Genomic DNA, 16,870 nt, shown 5'->3' with positions numbered 1-16,870 from the left:
CAGAGCGTTGCATTTTGGATGTTGGATTAGACACAGAGCGTCTAGTCTCGGAAGTGGGTTGGGACACGGCATTGTCGTCAGACGACCGGGTCTCGTTGGTAGTTTGACGGGCGACACCTTTTACTGTCATGAGGCGACTGGGGGCGGGAATGCCCAGAGGACAAGGATTCAGTGGACCGCTCTCTAGGTGTCAACCATTGCTGATCACTCGACACGCCTGTCGAGTCTCGGCCGGGGCTAATGTGTTTGGTGGTGGGTGTACGTGTTGCGCTTTTGTTGCCGGGTGTGGTCCAGACAACATGGCCACCGGGGTTGGGGGCCTGCGCCTGGGTAGCCGAAGCTGCCCTGTTGCCCTCGCCATCCGATTCAGCGGCGTTGCTGCCATCGCTGAAAACACCCTCTACGTCCATGGCTTCGAGCTGCCTGGTGTAGTGGGCCCAGCGCTTTGTGGAGCGGTCCTTTAGGGTTTTAGGCTTGAAGAGCCTACAGGCCCGGCAAGATGCCTCAATATGGAGACACAAATTACAAGTTAAATGTTTATCTACCCAAGGGAACTTTCTGTTACATTTGGGGCACAATTTAAATGGAGTACTCTCCATATGGTCAAATTATGGCAGCGGGGCGAATAATATGTAGGAAAAGGAGAATATAATCTATAAATGTCCTCCCCCCACTCTCCCTACTGACTGGGCCGAGGCCCGGCGTGGCCTTCCAAGGCCAAGGGTCCATTGCGGTAGTCTCCGACGGTAGTCTCTCTGATCCTCACCAGCGTCGTTATTCAGCATTCGGAGGACAAAAGAAAAGGAAGAAATCTAACGTAATTGAGAGTAGATAAAGGCTTTACGCCGAAAGGAACTCCACACACATGCATCCGACTAGTATGGCGGAAAAAAACAATCTGAGAGACTTACACGCGTGAGGGATCATGGGTACAGTGGACGTCACACTAGAGATAGTATTACTGGCATGCCCTGTCGACGTCCCTTTTCGAGTTTAAAAAAAAACAACTGTAATACTCTGCAGCTTCCACTAGATGTCAGCCTATGCATAGCATGTGATCGAAGCAGATTCCACAAGCCTCAGAAATATATATATATTCATTGAAATAACTTGGTTAAAGAGACGTTATGGTTAAGTTGCACTAATAAAAACTGATGAAATTCAGGTAAAAAACATTGTTAAAGGGACGTTATGGTTACAAGTAAAACCGAAAAACCCCAGAAATTTGCCAGTTATGGTAAGCTAAGCAACCATAACTCGGGCCACCACCGTGCACTGCTAAGACTAACACCCAGGACATGAAATATGACATCACAAATGTCATTGATGATATTTCAGTTTGAAAAAAATAGAACTAGGGTGGCCACCAGGGGGCGCGCAGATGAGTTCCTCTCCTGCGTGAGCTCCCGTCCCGAGGTCCCGAAAAGTGGAATGAGCCCCCACTTTTGGACCCCCCCTGGGTTAAAACTCGAGACGAAGGTTTATGAAAGTATCAACCATACACGGGAGAAAACGGCCCAGGCTTCCAGTAATTATTCCCAAGAACCCGTGGCGGTAAAAACGAAACTGGATGAGGCCTTCAGGCAGCTCGGGACACCGTGCCTGCCTGGAGCGATTACTGCGCTGACACCAGGAGGAGCGCCCACCGGAGGTTGAGCCCCCTCATCTACGCGATACCACTCTTGGAAGCGAGGACCCCATGCAACAGTCGATGGGATGCAGTAGCAGGGAAAGGGCCTGTAACAACTTAGACGGTGCGATGCCGGTCGCCCCGTGGAGACGACAGAGGCACAGGCCCTGTGCTCCCTCTTCTGCTGAATCGTACTCCAGCGGAAGGATTACTTTGCCGCCCTCTGCAAGGAGCGTGACCCGAGAGAAGTAAGTGATTCCCGCTGGCCCCTCCATCGCTTGGCGGTATCGCACAAAGCTTTCAGCACGAAACTGTGACACAACTGATTGGGGCCTTGCTGACGCCCCTCGCCCGGAGGAAACCCGCGAAACCGATTATAGGCAACGTGCTACAGTCCAGCCAAGTGGTGCTCTTGCGGTTCCTTTCTTAAGCGATAACGAAGAAGCGGGCACACGATGGGTGCACTAAGCTTCTGATTCGTGGGTCCCCACGTGGAGGTGTCCGCGGGACCTTGAGAGACTACGAACAACCCTGCTCCCTCAAGACGATAAGGCCCTTGCTCGGACTGTAACAACAAACACATCTTCCCCACAGAGGAAAAGGCCCCTGGCGACACCCTTAAAACGGTCCGTCTGGGCCAGAAACCAAAATAATAGAAGGGGGAAATTGGTCTAGGGGAGTGTGCCTCCTCTGTTGTACCAAGTACTTGAGCCTTTGCACTTAAAACACGTTGAGTCTGCAACACCAGGCGCATGAATGCCCGCCAGAAACTTGCCATATACGCATACGGACTAGCACCCCGAATTGACGTCGGACCCACAAAGGCCACATCATCAATTGTTGGCGCAGAAACCGCCGCGACAAAAGGAGATATTGCGGATTTACTGGTGGAAATTAGAAATATGGGTGCCAGCATCGGAGGAAAAATCGATAAGCTCACACAGCGCCTTGATAACATAGAGGACAGGGTTGAGGGCGTTGAGAAAAATCAGGCCTCAATTGACGTCCTAGAAACGCAGCTCTCACACAGAATAACCAAATTAGACTCAAAATGGACGATTTGGAGAATCGCGAAAGGCGAAACAATCTACGCTTTTTTGGGATTCCTGAGAAGGAAGGAGAGACAGAGGAGGACCTAAAAACGACCCTTCACAACATCATTAAGCTACTCGTTGCAGGCGACAACATTGATGAACCCAAAACGGAACGCATTCACAGAGCGGGAGGCCCACCTGGAGGCCCGAGGTCGGTGCTGGCAAGATTCCACCGGTGTCAGGATAGGTCGAGAGTGCTGGGAAAGGCACAGAGTGGGGGCACCATTATCCTAAGTGGGGCCCAAATAACAATATACCAGGACCTCTCTTCCCTAACACTAGCCCTGAGGAAAATGTGCAAACCACTCACGATGTGGCTCAAGTCTCGGGACACGCACTACAGGTGGGGATATCCGTTTTCTCTCTCCTTTGAACATGAAGGCACGAAGATCAGGCTGAGCTCCGAACGGCAGATCAAGGATTGCATCGCTGACTTACTAGGCCCGCAGGATTGCGAGGAATCCAGCGACCGACCTCCCAGGGATGGGTCAGAATGGCAGACACAGGGCCGAAGAGGAGGAAGGTGAAAGGTTCGAGGAAATACCGCAGAGGGAACGGTTCTCCGGAGGGGGGCAGCTAAGCCTTGATAAGTATAGTACTCTTTGCTTGAACTGACATTTGATATAAGGACAACATGGTTGCCTTTTTTTTTTTTTTTTGGGTGAAATGTGATAGAGACTTCCACTCATGTTGCGGTATTGAGCTCACTCTGGCGGGAGGTTCTTGGGGGCTCATTAGTTAATTTGATGTTTACTTTACGAGGGGACCGTGAGGTAACGGTCTCCACTGGTGGTTCGGTCCAGGGCGGGTGAAGCTAACTCGGCCCGATCGGATGCAACCGAACTCAGGTAGTGGGAGGGAAGGGGGGGAGGGGTCGGGGGACTGGGGCGCGTGTTGGATCAAATGTAAACTTAAGAACTATGAGTAGTGCAACGGTCATGTGGTTGTTTCGATACCAAGGAAGTGAGTTACAGCGGTCAGAAAATATGGATGGTCCTAGATCCCGTCGTTATGATGACCGCTGAACCATATTGCAGGAGTGCCATAAGGGTGGGGACGTTAAATGTCAAAGGTCTTAATTCACCAACCAAAAGATCACTTGTCTACAGAGAATTTCGTAGATCAAAAATTGACATCCTTCTATTGCAGGAACCTAAATATATGAAAGGAGAGGAGAGGGTGGTCCTGGGGAGGCGTTCCGAGATGGAATTTTGGGGCTCGGGACCGTTGAGGAGTGGGGGAGTGGGAATCCTCGTTAGGAAGGGGTTGGACTTCAAGATCCCAAAGGTCTAGTCAGATGTTGAGGGCCGTGCCCTACTGGTTTTGGGGACCATTGGGAATGTGTCCACTACAATTGCCACGATTTAGTCCCCCAATGTAGGGCAAGTTAGATTTCTCTCCAAAACAATTCCCAAGATTATATTAGAGTCAACAGGTCATGTCATCCTTGGGGGAGGTTTTAATATATGGGCAGATCCCACGCTTGACTGGAAACCTGGTAATCCAGAAACGCGCCAAAAACTTGGAGGAGATCACGCTCAATTCAGGTCATTGATGGAACTCTATGGACTGACAGATGTGTGAAGACAAATGCACCCTACATAGAAAGCTTACACCTTTTTTCAGCCCCACACAACACCCTCACCCGCATCGACCACCTCTATTTCTCAAGGGACTTATTCGGTACGACCTCACAAACAGAAATCACACCAATCACATGGTCTGATCATGACATGGTGATCGCTGACATGGTATGGGAGTCCTTGCCAGTTAGAGGTGGGAATTGGAGATGCAATGAAACCCTATGGAAAGACCCTGTCTTTAAACTGTAAATGGAAACTGAGATCACCGAATACTTTCGATTGAATGATACTGGGGAGGTTTCTAGACAAGGGGTCTGGGATGCGGGCAAGGCGACCTGGAGGGGAATCCTTATAAGGGAGGGAGCCAAAAAGAAAAGAGAGAGGGCTTTGATCGAAAACAGACTCCGCAAGGAAATCACCCAACTAGAAAACGAGGCGAGGGACGGGGATGTGCTAAACCATGAAAAAGCCTGCCAAGCGCAGACAAAAAGAGAGGAACTCTGTCACCTGGAACATGATAAAATAACTCGCAAACTCCTCTTCCTTAAACAAAAGTTTTATGAGAAAGGGGACAAGGCGGATGAGTTGCTGGCGGCCAACCTGCGAGCACAACAGGCAGAACGCAGAGTGCAGGAAATAGTTGATGGAGGCCCCAACACCCCGATAACTAGCACCACCATTCCCGAAGCCTTTGCAGACTTTTATGAAGCTCTGTACACCCCAGAGACGGTACCGGATTTGTCCGGTATTCGCACCTACTTGTCTGACATCGACATGCCCAAACTGTCGCCCACTGAATCAGAGGCCCTGGACACCCCCGTAACTGAGGAGGAGATCCAGGAGGCCATAAAACGATTAACACTGGGTAAATCCCCGGGCGAAGATGGGTACACTGCAGGTTTTTATAAGACATTTGCCACCCAGTTTACGCCCTTCCTAGCGGAATTATTTAATTAAATCCTAGAGACCGGGAAACCTCCAGACTCATTCGTTAAAGCACTCATAACTGTCATCCCGAAAGAGGGGAAAGACCCCAAAAAATGTGGATCATACCGCCCCATTTCCCTGATCAATCTAGACGCGAAAATATACACAAGGGTCCTGGCTGCAAGAATTGAGTCATTCATGCCCCGCCTCATCCACCCCGACCAAGTTGGCTTTATATTGGGCCGCCAGGGTGCAGACACCATGCGTAAAACCATGCACCTGATACATGCCTCCCACAACCTGAATACTGAGCCTTCATTATTTTCCATCGATGCAGAAAAAGCATTTGATAGGGTTGACTGGGACTTCCTGATGGGAGTCCTTTGCAAGATTGGCATGGGCCCTAAACTTAGGAAGGGAATCCAGGCAGTTTACTCGAGGCCCACAGCTCCGGAATTTGTAAATGGGACATGTTCTAGGTGGTTCCGATTGAAGCGAGGAACCCGACAGGGATGTCCATTATCGGCCATCTTGTTTGCCCTATCGTTTGAACCCCTGGCGCATAAAATACGATTGGACCTGTTAGGCAGAAACCTGTGCAGTTCCCTCTGGGACCACTGCAAAAGATTTAGGACTACAGGTGTTTGGCAGTAAACCCACTTGGTAGCAGTCTGTACCACACAGATTCACTTGGTAGCTGTGGCTGAGCAGTCAGACTTCCCTCAAGAAGAGTTAGGAAGTATACAGAGTATTCACAATAGGTCAAGAGAACACAATAGAACAAGTAAACACTGACCAGGGCTTGGTGTAAAAGAGATATAATTATTTATTTAAAACCACATCTAGAAAAACACACAGGCACTAATAGTAAGCAATTCAAAAACACGGTCACTAAAAGATATACACTCCCTTAAAAGAATATTAGACAAGTCTTAAGTAAAGCCCCACTTATTTTCAGACAGCGGTGAGCGCTTAACGTAGATGGCACTCTAATAATTTGTTTTAAAAAGGGAGAGAAAAGCAAAGAATAAATTGAAACAGATCCCAACACTTTTTCACGAACACAACAAGAGAGGAAGGCAAAGTAACACCGTGAATTCAGAGTCAGTAGGCCAGATCCGCTTTAAGAGGATCAAACCGAAATGTGTCCAAGGTCACATGGTTGCAGTGCACAAAAGTCTTGTAACGGTTCAAAAAGGAGTTGGACCAACGAAAGGGACCAGTTAGAGGGTCAAGGCGGCCAGCCCAGTCCAGAAGGTTAAGGGGTTATTATTACCTTGTAGCAATCTTTAGAAAGGGAGGCCTGGCGGACACAGTACCTTAAAGTGGTGAGAACACTCCAGCGGTGGCAGTTGTTCCTGGCAGCGGATGCAAGTCGGTGCTTCGTCCGGGGGAAGAGAGGATCTCGTCGGGGAGGAAGACAGGAGTCCTTTGCACTGCCAGGGAAGAAACCAGCCACGGAGTTTCTCAGGTACAAGGAGCGGTCCGTTGATTCGTGGTTTAGTGTTAAGTGGCTATCTGGCCGCCGGGGTGCTTGGCACGGGCAGTTCGACCACAAACCGGTTTGGGGTGCGAAGAAAAGAAGGTAAACTGGTTGTGCCCACCAGTCAGGGGAAGAAGCCTCTCGAGCCGGGAGATCTTCTCTGTCGTCGGGAAGTGGTGAGTCGGTTCTGCAGGGCTCCACCGGTGGTGTTGTCGTGGTAGGTCGGCTCAGCTTCTCCCTCATCAGATTCTCAGGTCCTGTGGCGACTTCTGAAGTTCCAGTCCCCAAAGCCCTGCTTTTATGCAGCATACCCCCATTCACTCAGCCTAGCTGTCAATCAAACATGCTAAGTGGTGAGCCGGCCGGCTCACCACTTGGGCCAATCACACAAGAGTGCGACTTGAGTTACCAAGGTAACTCAGTCCAGGGTGCCTAAACCCCCTCCCACACCCCCTGTGGTACCCAGACAGAGTGGCACCACTTTTGGAGGCTTCTGTGGAGAAGCCCGCCAAAACGTTGAACAAAGGGCTCGACTTGGGTTGGGGTCACAGAAGAGAACACAAACGCCATTTTAGAATCGAGTCCTGGCAAAAAATACCAACCTGCAAATTAATATTAATTATATAAACTGGCGGTATGTTCGAGGCAATGAGAATTAAATAATTAAAGTTGGTAGCCTCGAACAATGGGAAAATCCCATAGGGAAATATTCGCGGTCGAATATAAAAAGTAGTATCCACTGCCACCAGCCAAATCTCGATCAGGGGGGGCGGAGACGTGCCCCCTCGACTAACAGACCCCGGGCCAATAGAATTGCCCTGACCAGTACGTCCACAATATGATGGTTTGTACTGGTTTCTGTTAATAATTTGGGACTAGTAAAGCCAATGGTGACTTTACATGCCCTGGGAGACAGTAGTCAGTCCCAGGGTATGGGGTCTATGGTGGGGTGTCACTATGACACCCCTGTGTTACTGCACGGAGGGTGCTGTGTAACACACATAGTAAAAACACATGAGACCCTATGGAGTAAAGAACCCCATAGCCCAGGAAACACATTATCAGTCAAAGGAACACCATAAATCATGTCCAAGAGTGGGAGAAAAAGAGCCTCACTCTTGGCAGGAGAAAAAAACAAACTCCAGAAATCCAGCAAAGCTGCTGGGGGACTCACTAGGTTATGAAATTCAGCCTAAAGAGAGAATTCTCCCTAACAGGACCCTAGCATAGAAGGGATACACCTGGGTCACACTGAACACAAACTGGCATTATATGCTGACGATATACTCCTTCATGTGGTCAATTCCTCCAGATCCATCCCGCGAGTTATATCTCTCCTTGAGGAATATGGCCAGTTATCAGGGTTTAAGGTCAATCAATCTAAATCCATACTGTTCCCCCTCCAGGGCAGACCAGAGGCGAATGAGACGAAATATTCCTCCCTTGGATTGACGTTAGAACATGACGCTATGCAATATTTGGGGATTCAAATTACGAAACGAATAGACACCCTATACGAGGCAAATTTCCCAAAACTCCTTGCGAGATTCCATGCAGACCTGGCCAGGTGGGACAAACTAACCATCTCGTGGCTTGGCAGACTTAATGCTATAAAAATGACATGCATCCCGAGGTTCCTCTATCCCTTTCAGATGCTCCCCATTAAAATCCCGGAACGATACTTCGCCGAGGTCCGAAAGGCAACCCTAAAGTTTTTGTGGCAGGGGAAGAAAGCCAGAATCGCCTACCGCATATTGACACTGCCCAAAGACAAAGGAGGGGTAGACCTTCCCGATCTTAAGAAGTACTATGTTGCGGCTCAACTTCGAGTGCTCATCCCTCACTTACGCAACCATAAAGAGCCTCAGTGGATAGCTATGGACAACCACTATCTAGACCCAGCGACACTCTCGGAGTGGCTATGGTCCCCAAGAAAAAGAGTCTTGAGGAAGACAAGGGAGCATCCGCTTTTTGCCACCTTATGGGAAATATGGAGAGAGGGTCCAGAGATGAGAGAAATCACAACGTGGCCGTCCCCCTTAAGTCACCTGTGGTCCCCTGGCACTAATAACTACATCCCCAATGTTCAAAGATTCCAGGCGTGGTATGAGGCGGGACTAGAGAGGGTAGGACAGCTCCTCCGATGTGATTCCTTCATCACTCTTCCAGAACTGACAGAGGCCCTTAATATAGGTGTACTATCCACCTTCCATTACCTACAGATCAAAGGGGTCCTAACAAAGGCGGCATGGAAGGCAAAACTTAGTAGAGAACTCACCCCCTTCGAAAAGCTCCTGGACTCCAAAACTGACAGGAAAGGCCTGATTTCCGCCATGTATAAATTACTTGTAGAAGCGGGTGGAGGGAACACACTTAATCTCAGGACGCGTTGGGAGAAAGACATGGGCCTAGAAATAGATGATGACATGTGGGATAATATGTGCCGCATGGCAACGCGCACATCCATATCGTGCCAATACAAGCTCCATTCCATTAAACATTTGCATCGCTGGCAGTATGACCCCTATAGACTATCCAAAATGTACCAGTCACCACCCCCCCCCTCTGTTGGCGTGAATGTGGACAAGTTGCGGACTATTGGCACATGTGGTGGGGATGCCCTAAGATTAAGATCTATTGGGATGAGGTCTTGGGGTGGATTAGACACCTGGACGGGATTCAGAGAACAGCAGACCCTCATCTAGTCCTTTTCGGTCTGGAGAAAATAGAAGACGAGTGGAAGAGAGTATAAGGCTTGGCCCCCCATCTCCTGCTTGCAGCCCGAGCCTTAATAGCCACCAAGTGGAAATCAGCTATGACCCCAACCGAGACTGAATGGATAAACATTGTAATGAACATATGCACCATGGAAAAAATCACAGCCTCACTCCACGGCAAAGCACACAGTGTGAGACCCTGTGGTCTGATTTTTTATCCAAACACACATCAAACAGGCATCCACCTTAGTGGGGACAAGGTCCAATGTCCGTGTGGCTCGAATGGGTCCCTTCCCTCTTGATGCTGTCCCCCCTCTGCCCTCCGCTTTGATCCTGTTCCCAGACTACCGACCAGACGACATCCAAATTAAGATAGGATAGGAAGCCCTCCCTATGGAGAGCCCCTGCACACATGACATCGAAAAAGTTTCAAGCTGTGACAATGACCACATGACCATACGAGCACGACTCCTTGGTAACACGACTTCCTAGTCCATGGGGTTGGGGGTGGGGAGAAAGTGTAAGAGAATGAAGAAAACGAGGGATCCAAGTAAAGCGTTTTCACTGTTATTCAGTTTGGTTCATGGTTACGAAATTGTGTAATGTATTCTGGTTTTATTTCCACCTGTTTAATGCCTATGAATCCATATGTAACTTTTTCTTTTGTTTCTTTTCCATTGAGAAATGTTTATGTGTTAAAACCTAATAAAAACCAAATTAAAAAAAAAACCTAGAACTAAAACAAATAATCTTATAGACTCCATCAACTTTACATTTCTCAGTAAAGTAGTTAGACTCAAAAAGATTCTCCAACATTTCCATTAGTATTTTATATTATGCTAAAGGTAATAATGGACAATTGTATAGCACCATAATCCATGCACCTTTATAACTATCCGCAGTCTCTGCAGTCCCCTTTCCACGCCATGCATCATTAAAAGACCCAGATGGCACATGCACACCATTGCACAGGACAGCACTCTACCAGTTTTACTTTTATATTTGTAACACTCCCTCATTGCCTGCTTTCGAACAGTTACACATCCACCCACCAATCCCTTCCAAAAACTCTACATATACCCAAACCAACATATTTATACTTCCACACACCAACGACCACTTAACAACATTGTACAAATCTTTTGCATCTGCATTTCCCTTACTTATACAACGAAAACTGTACATAGTGCTCCTATAAATGCACATATGCATTGTGCATAAATAGAAAGGGCAATAAGGATGAGCAAGTGCTCATGGGAGCCCAGGAGGGAAGGGACTGGGGATGCCAAGGTGAGAGACCACTAGCTAACTGCTGGGGCGAAGGAGTCCCATGGGTAGGGTGCATCTTAACCGTAATGTCCCTTTAAGAACGTTTTTTCTGTCAGTTTAAAAGGTTTTTATAAGTCAAAATGTTGCATGATGTTACATCTCGGTATATAAGTAATTAATAATTCCTATTTTAACATATATACAAGGACTATAAAACACCTTTAACAAACATATGTTTTCCAATGTATACTTATGTCTGCGATATCAGCAGCGCATGCTTGGGATGCAAATTATCATTGAGTTGCCTAAGCATGAGGCTCGACCATCAGCTCAGTCCCACCAAACCACCCCCATTATTCACTGCACCTACCCTACATCCAGGCTAAGTATCCAGTATACCCTAATAATGTAACCAACGGCCAGTGCTCATGGCTTGCAGCCATGGGCAGTCTCCAAAATCCATGGGGCATGCGCTTTGGCCATACTGCATTCCCCAATAAGTAAATCAGAGTACGCATTTGCGTTTGCTGAGGGCCACTACCCATACACCAAGTTTATAATACTAGTTTTTCTACTTACATTCTAACACTAAAACACAAGACAGATTTGCAAAAACATGCTTTCAGATGCTTGCTGATGCTCATCACGCAACTTTGTTGTAATCCTGTATGGCATTTCAGGCTGTAACCGCAAGCAGAATATTTTATTCCTATTCAAACCTACGGCTTCGACCATGCTGAATGCCCCAATAAGTAAATTACAGTACACATTTATCCTCGCTCAGGCCCAGGCCCATTGCTCAGGCACCAAAGTTATATCACTGTGTTGTGTACTTACATGTTCACAATTTACAAAAAATAAAATACAGGACAAATTTGCAAAACCATCCTTTAAAGTTCTTGCTGACCCTCCTTGTGCATATGTGTTGCAATCCTGTCCAACACTTCAGCCTGTAGCTACGACCAAAAATGTTTTCCCAAAGAAACCTATCCCAATTTTCAAAAAACAATGCCCCGTAGCCAGTCCCTCGTGTCCATGGCCACTAGCCAGGCCACAGGCTATACTTCAGTCACCAAAGGTATATCACTACATTTTCTACCTACATCATAACACTTCTCCAAAAATGAAACACAGATACATTTCCAAAACTAAACACAGATACATTTCCGAAACTACGCTTTCGAGTCCTTGCTGATGCTCCTTGCACATGTTTGCTGCAAATCCGTCCATGTTTTAGTTTTTTCAAAGGTATCAAAAAGTACATACAAAGAATAATCATATAATTTACCATATCTTGAGAAAATCCATTGTACCTACGATATGACACTTAAAAAAAAATAAAACAGAGGCACATATGCAAAACCATGTTTTCGGATCCTTGCCAGTGCTCGTTGCACAGGTTTGCTGCAAATCCATCCATGTTTTATTTTTTGGAAATTGTATGTACATACAAAATAATATGCATTTAACCTAGCCATATCTACACAAAATCCATTCAGACTTACCACGAACATTCAAGGTTGAGTCTATAATCTTTCTGCTAACTTTTCTGCAGATTTGTGAAACAGCAACAAAGTTATAAGCTATCTAAAAATGTTGAGACCGCCTCTAATTTTGCCCCCTCTTCACAAAATCCCACCAAACTTTATAAAAACATTAAAATCTGGGTCTAAAATCTTTTTCCACACTTTTGTGCAGATTCGTCAATCGGCACAAATTCATAAGCTTTTCAAATATTTTGGTACTCCCCCCTCTAATTTTGCTTCCTCTTGGCAAAACAGCACCAAACTTTGTAGAACCATTCAAGGTCAAGTCTAAAATGATATCACATGCAGTTTCATTGAGTAGCACCTAAGTTATAGGCCATCCAAACATTGCTTGTCATTAACCCTGCAATTCACAAATACGCATGAATGCCACCGAACATCTGAAATGTCCTCAAACATCACACAAAGGTCCTCGGAACATCTAAGATGTTTGCGGACATCGGAGGAGAAAGAAATGCACATTTATCGCTTTGCATGGCCATATCCCATCCAATCCTCATCACCCCTCCCCTCCCCAGACATAGTTTCATGAGTTTGACAGGTGCAATGTTGTGTTTTTAAATATGTTTTACTGCGATGTCAGCGGACAATGGCAGAACTTTGCGGATCCAACATGTTGTCTGTTTCAAAATATCTGACGCACCTCACGTTTTTGAACATCCAATCAGCGGGCGTGTCCACTGACTGCAGACATCACGCCGGCGCCCGCTTGGCCCAGAGGGGTGTCCGTGGATCGAATAGGCAAGTGAGTCCACGGACCGGACTCAGATATCGCTCATTTCTTTTAACCTACGTTTTGGCCATTTAAAAAAAAAACTACTGGACGGATTTACACCAAGTTTACAAAAGCATGCTTTCGGGACCAAGCTCCTGCCGCAAATCTGGTGAAAATCAGTCCAGTGGTTTGGGCTGTAGGCATGAGCAACATTTTTCCAATGCATCTACTAAGCAAACCACACATTTGAGGACCACCCTACAACTCCCCAACCCCTCCCCCCGGACGAAATCTCACCAAACTTCACAGAATCAATCCGAGGGGGCGGCCATATATTTCTTTGCAAAGTTTGGTGAGGAATCGTCCAGGGGGGGGTGTCAAAGTTATAAAACACCAAAAAAGTGCTCTTTGTATGAGTTGAACAACTTAACCATAACTACAGGGCCACGACTGTAGTCCCTGTAATTCAGTGGAAAAACATTAGTTAAGATGATTGATCCAATGTATAAAAACAAAACTCATGAAATTCAGCGCATGTGGGAAGCAGTGACATCTTAACTCCAAGTCCTCGCTGGAAGGATAGCTCAGGGGCAACATGTTTGTCTTGGAAGCAAAGCCATTCAGAGCAACACAGATTTGATCCTGTGCTTAGAGACTAGCCTCCGGTATTAAGTGTGTTATAAAAGATTAATTAACAACGTACATTAACCCTCAGGTAAGAGTCCCCCAGGAAGCAGTTTTTTTCTCTCATTGTTAATCCCTGCTGTAATGTCAGGTATGTGCTAATGTGCTCATTAACTAGGAGGAATCAGAGTTAATATAGCTGTTACGTCCCATACTGAATTTCATGAGTTTTTTCGCCATGGCCTACAGTCACAAGCCATATTCCCCTACCCAAAACCAGTGGGCACGTACTCCCTGTAAGGCAGAATCCTGTGCAGTGCCCTTAGGGACCACTACACCTGATTAAGACTACAGGTGGCAATACAAGTTTTACCTTTGGTACAAGCTCGTACTACTAAGTTATAGTGGTAGCAGTAGCAGAGCAGCCAGGCTTATCTCAAGAGTATATGAGCAGTAGTATTGATTACACAAAGGGACCACAATTACTGTGACTCAAGCAAACACTGACTCAAGGTTTCAGGTAAAAAATATACATTTATTTTTAAACCATCAGTTATAAACACAACACCTCTATTAAACTTTAAACAAAACCACACGTTAAATATACTACAACTAACCAATTCACTTTGTACAGTAAATCTCAAGGTAAGTACCCTGTGTTTGAATGAACCCGTGTTATGAACAAAACACGATACCGCAGGTACTGTTGCGATCACTTTTTGACAGTTCGGTCTACTAAATAAACGCGTATCCGTGACATGAAATGCTACCGGGCAAAAACACACTTAGCACCTGTATACCCAGAGGGAGTTTGAGGCAAAAATCACAGGCAATATTTAGGTTAGGCAAATAGTTTCGAGAAACACTCAGAAACAGGTGTTCAAAAGTCAAAGGGTCGGAGCCAGGCTTAGATGACGTCGGAGGCCTGTGCCGAATATCACACCGTTAGACAGTTCACGATTCCATATAGCCCAAGAGTACTTGAATATTGTCAATGTTCAGAAGAAAAAGTTATAAGAAGGAGGGAAGACAAGGACGAGCCTTGGCGATGAAGAAAAGGGGTTCACCCCGTTTCCTCGAGTAGAACACAGTACCTTGTGTCCACGATGCAGCTGGAGCCCTGGCAGTTGTTCCTGTTGGTTTCCCGCAGACCCACGATTCCTGGAGCTTCATTGTGAAGGAGGACGTCTGAAGGGGGTCTGCACCACACAGGGAGGAAGCCGGCAGCAGCGACAATGAAAAGGTGTGCTCCTTAAAAACAGGAGAGGCTCAGCAGGTGGCTATCTGGACCACTAAAGCAGTGTGCAGCGATTTCGACCACGGCAGAGATCTCTGGCTGAAGAAGATGATCTGGTTATCCCCACCAGGCTCAAGGGAAGAAGACTCTGGACTGGATCTTCTCTTAGTCGTCGAAGGGTAGATAGCTCAGGACTGCAGCAGGGCTTCACCGGGATGGGGTAGTTGCAGCAGCCGTTGTTCTCTCCGCTTCTCTTCGTTCCTTGTAGTTCCAGAGGCGACTCTGACTTCTAGCCCAAGAGACCTGCTTTTTATGCGTAAAACCCCCATTCACAGAGCCTGGCTGTCAATCACGCAGCAGGGGGGTTGTCCAGCCGGGACAACCACCTCAGCCAAACATGGCAAAGTGTGACTTGGGTTTCCTAGGATACCCTGTGCAGGGGGTGACTACACCCCTCCCTCACATTCAGCCCACCTAGACACCCTGGCACCTTCAGGAGGGCTTCTCTGCAGAAGCCTGCCAAAAAGACGGTGAACAAAGAAGGCGAACCTAGTTTGCCACGCAAAGTAAAACATAAGAAGGACTTTAACAAAAAGAAATGGCGAATAAACCCAACCAGAGCCAAAAGAAAGACGATTTGGTCAAGCGGGTTAATGTTCGAGGCTAATATGATAGCCAAGAACAGTACCACGTCTATCTAACATAATCGCGGTAGAAAAGTTTGGGTAGATACCACTGCCACCAGCCAAGTCTAAGGGCCTCATTACCCGGTAGGCGGTGAGCCATGGCGCTATTAGCGCCATGGCTCATGCCGGTAAAATACCGGCACCGCCTTGGCGGAAAGGGGATTTACCGCCCCATTCCAAGGTTGGAGGGGCGGTAAATCCCCCTTCCGCCATTGCCCTTCCCCATTCCCATTTCTGCCCCATAGGGCTCTATGGGAATGGGGAAGGCGCTAATTACGGCACCGCAATTTTTCAGTGCCGTAATTAGCTCCGAGGTCCCTTAGCCGGTTGGATTTTAACGCCTGCAAAAAGCAGGCGTTAAATCCCCCAACCCGCAAAGGGACCTCGTAGTAAGGCGGTAGGGATTTACCGGTACCGATATTTTACCGGTACAGGTAAATCCCTACCGCCATCCGTGTAATGAGGCCCTAAATGTTAAAAGAGCAAAACAATGCTCAGGGAGGTACAGACAGAAAAGGGGTACAGATTAGCCCTTTCCAGTACTCCATGTAAAATGGGCTGTACTGGGTCTGTGGTAAAAGTGACTATGTAAAGTAAATGGCAACTTTACCTTTCTCTGGGGAACAGTGGTCAGCCCCAGCGAAATGGAGTCAGAGGGAAGTCTAAAAGACAACCCTGGGTTACTACACTAAAGGTGCTGTGTAACCCATACAAGAACAGGGGCACTTGGAGTGGTGTGCTTCAGTGCCCAAGATCACAGAATGAGTAACAACACATAGGCCAAAACACATGTAAGAGTGGGAAAAAAAATGTACACTCTTACCAGGTGGAAAAAATAAACTCCAGAAACTAAAACTAAACTCCAGACTAAGGGACAGGAGGATTTAATCCACTCCTGGATGGATCTCATACCTCTAGTCGGTTACAAACATCCAAGAGAGGCCATCAGCATTTTGGTGGTGACTTCCTGCTCAGTGCTCAATGGAAAAATCAAATCTTTGCAGGCAGATTGACCATCTGAGTAAATTTGGGTTTTCACCTTTCATTTGCATCAGCCATCTCAAGGGTTGGTGGTCGGTCTGAATGATGAAGGTAGATCCATACAAGTATGGTCTAAACCTCTTCAGTGACCACACAATAGCAAAGCATTCTCTTTCTATTGTTGCCCATCTTGTCTCAGGATCCTTTAACTTCCTGCTGATGAAACAAATGGGGCGTTCCCTCCCTTTCTCATCCAGTTGACTAAGGACTGCACCTATACCTACATTAGAAGCATCAGTTTGTACAATGAAGGGTTGGTGACAGTCAGGAGCTCTTAGGACTGGAGCTTGACAAAGGGCTTTCTTAAGACCTTCAAA

At 47.0% G+C, this 16,870-nt stretch overlaps 1 protein-coding gene across 7 annotated transcripts in view; it reads right to left on the bottom strand.

Annotated features, from left to right (window-relative positions):
- Nucleotides 1-16,870, bottom strand: part of LOC138537634 (ADAMTS-like protein 2) — a 678,742-nt gene that overhangs the window by 566,007 nt on the left and 95,865 nt on the right. The gene's annotated exons all lie outside the window — the stretch shown is intronic.

The sequence above is a fragment of the Ambystoma mexicanum genome, chromosome 1q (genome assembly GCF_040938575.1).
Source record: "Ambystoma mexicanum isolate Mex_15411 chromosome 1q, UKY_AmexF1_1, whole genome shotgun sequence".
Classification (NCBI taxonomy): domain Eukaryota; kingdom Metazoa; phylum Chordata; class Amphibia; order Caudata; family Ambystomatidae; genus Ambystoma; species Ambystoma mexicanum.
Note: the sequence above shows the minus strand (reverse complement) of the source record. Positions and strands in the feature narration are given on the sequence as shown.